This window comes from Lepisosteus oculatus, chromosome 14, assembly GCF_040954835.1.
Source record: "Lepisosteus oculatus isolate fLepOcu1 chromosome 14, fLepOcu1.hap2, whole genome shotgun sequence".
Taxonomy (NCBI): Eukaryota; Metazoa; Chordata; class Actinopteri; order Semionotiformes; family Lepisosteidae; genus Lepisosteus; species Lepisosteus oculatus.
Window position 1 is genome coordinate 10,165,308 of NC_090709.1, and position 2,900 is coordinate 10,168,207.

The window sequence follows — 2,900 nt, forward strand, 5'->3', positions numbered from 1 at the left end:
CATCGCTGCAGGAGGTGGCAGGGTTACTCTGGTAGACAGGGCTGACCTTCGGCAATAGGATTTATACTCTCCAAGATGATATTTGCACTTTCTGGAGAGGCGATTTTCTCCACTTCAGTAGCCCGATTTCGTCGATTGCGTGGAGAGGGCTGTAGAATGTGGCGCCGCCTTTCCTGCTCCGTCCATGACAGGCGTGCTGGTCTCTGGAGAGAGAGCACGGTCCATCAGTGCACTCCAATAAAGGCACTGGAAGCAGCTGAATCACGCTGGGCCGATGGACACACCTTACCACCTTTCTGTAGTTTAATGGATTTCACGTTTGCCTCACATGTGAAAGGTTCCTGGTTCGAAACCGGGTGGGAACAGACCTCTTTTGTCGCTACGCACAAAAGGGGATTGGGGATTCGCCTAGCGCTTTGATCGAACAGACCCACTCACCTCTTAGTGTGGTGGGATCTGCACAGTGCATGTTGCAGCGCATCCTGCTTTCAAACGACCAGCTCAGAATGACTTGTCTTTGACGCTTATCAAAGCGTTCTTTGTGCATCGAACAGACCCACTCACCTCTTAGTGTGGCGGGATCTGCACAGTGCACTTTCACTTCAATGTGCTTCCTGATGTCGAGTTGTGTGCCGTGCGGAGGCTCTGAAAGCGAGAGCAATGAAAAGGTGCACGACGCTGTGAAAGAAGGTCTCCCGCGTGACAGGCAGGGATACTTGCCACTTTATTAACAAGGAAGACATTGCTCTTTCCGACCCCCGGCATCGTGTCCCGACCCAGCGTGCTGGAAGGCGACGCGTGCTGTGATTCCTTTACGAAGCAGAAATGACAACCGAGGAGCCGATAGATCATTTCAGCATTTCGCGTCTGAACGGAAAACACAAACGACCAACTCGGAATGACTTGCTTTTGACGCTTTTCAAAGCGTTCTTTGTGCATGACGACTGCGCCGCCTAGCAGATACAAATGGGTTGTACAACTTTTAACTAGCAAATGGAAGAGGGCTAAGCCCCCTCTCTTTTAGCCCAGGTTCGATCTGTCTCCCAGAATCACCAGGGCGCACGCACAGACACACACCCGTGCCGTTGAAGTGCTCTGCTTCATTTCTAAGGGCAACTCAACATTCACTCCTACCCCGAGAACAGAAAAGACAGCGTCCGCAGCAACAACAGCTCAGGTCTCTGCACAGGAGCTAAGCTGCCCCCATCTCCTCTGCTCTGCGGCTCCTGCGGAGCGGAGTCCTGCCTGGAGCCGTGTTTGCAGGCGGCGGCTCCCCGCGCTCTGTCTGTGCGTCGTGTCCAAGAGCTCCTTGGAGGAAGAGAGAGCTCTCCAACTTGGGGGCTTTTCCACGGTCTGTGTGAGGAGGGGCGGGTGTGTCCAGTAGCTTATCGAGCAGAAGCCTGGGGCAGCGGACAGCTGTGATCGTGCAGACCTTGAGGTGTCACCTCTTTGTCTGCTTTCCCGCCCCCCCTCCGCCCAAGCTCTGCTCGAAAGTAGCCCGGCAACCCCTCACACCTGCACCTGTCACAACCTAAGGTGCGGTCATGAGACACCCATGGGGTGTCGTTCTGTTCTTGCTAATTGTTTCCTGCCCGTCGCAGGCAGGAGTCCATGCGAGGAAGATGCGCTGGACAGAGCTCAGAGGGCGCAGCTGGGTGGCTTTCCTTCTGAGTGACGTTCCTGCAACACTCTCCCGCTCCTCTTGGTGCGGTCATGCCGCAACACAGGAAGGCTGGAGCAGGTGGCTGTGGGCTCTGTGCACCGCCGAAATAGCTCAGTTGGGAGAGCGTTAGACTGAAGATCTAAAGATCCCGGGTTTCGGCATTTTGTTTCATCGTGCCCTTTGTTCCTCTCTCCAGCGCCCCCTGCCTAAAGTGATGCTTCCCTTTCTCAGCCCGAAATGCAAGTGAGACACCAGCAGCGGTCCCTGCAGGTTTCCGTACTGTAGTGGCTATCACGTTCGCCTAACACGCGAAAGGTCCCCGGTTCGAGACCGGGTGGAAACAGCCTCGTTTTGCACGCTCCTGTACTCCACAGAGGTCTTGAGAGACCGGTCATTTGTTCCCAATGTATTTCCGGTGCCTTCGTGCACTCTTGTACCAAACGCACGTTCCTTCTGTACGCGGAGCCGATCATTTGCAATTGGGCTGTGCCGACAGACCAGGACGAGCTCTGTCGGCTCAAAAGCAGCGCAGGACCTGCAAGAACAACAGAAAGATTAGCATCCAGCGGGGGCCTCTTAGTGAGCCCAAGATCTCATCAAGAATCGGCTCCAGCAACAGGGCTTGGCGCATTGTTCCATTCTCCGACCACTCTCGGTGTAAACAAGTCCTTCCTGGTCTCTGCTTGAATTGCACTTTCCTGTGTTTGCTTTGGTGTAACTGACTTCCCCTGCATGGGCGAATGTGAAGAAGATCCTTCAAGTCATTGAAGAAAACCGAGAAGAGGTCGGAGTGGCCTCTGTCGTTCATCAACGATCCAGTCAGGCAATACTCCTCTGTAAAGCGTCGTTCGTTCACATCGATTGGCTTTTTTTTGCCTTCATTTGTGCAAGTAGTAAAAGCAGACGCCACTTTAGGGAGCCTGTCAGCTCCCGGAGTGTTCCCCTTCAGTAAGCTCTCCATAGTCTCTCATCTCTTCTACTGTCAAATCCCCCTCAAGTACTTCCCTATCTTCTTCTCTCAAAACGTTTTCTTGCTTTGATGTAAAAAAATGAATTTCTTCATCCTTTATCTCTATGGAGCTGTATAGTCTTGAGTAGAAGCGTCTCTCCCTCTTCAGCCAGATAGTGGTCCTTCATTGTCCTGTCCATAGTTTCTGGTCTTCTGTCCTTCCTGTCCCTGTCTTTCCCTTGGGCTATATATTTCCGGGTCTTGCACTCTGTCCTCGCTCAGCATTGA

At 53.1% G+C, this 2,900-nt stretch overlaps 1 non-coding gene across 1 annotated transcript; it reads left to right on the forward strand.

Annotated features, from left to right (window-relative positions):
• Window positions 1-1,933: 1,933 nt before the first annotated feature.
• trnav-aac (transfer RNA valine (anticodon AAC)) lies at window positions 1,934-2,006 on the forward strand. The gene has a single exon. It is a non-coding gene; the product is annotated as a tRNA-Val (tRNA).
• The last annotated feature ends 894 nt before the right edge of the window (window positions 2,007-2,900 follow it).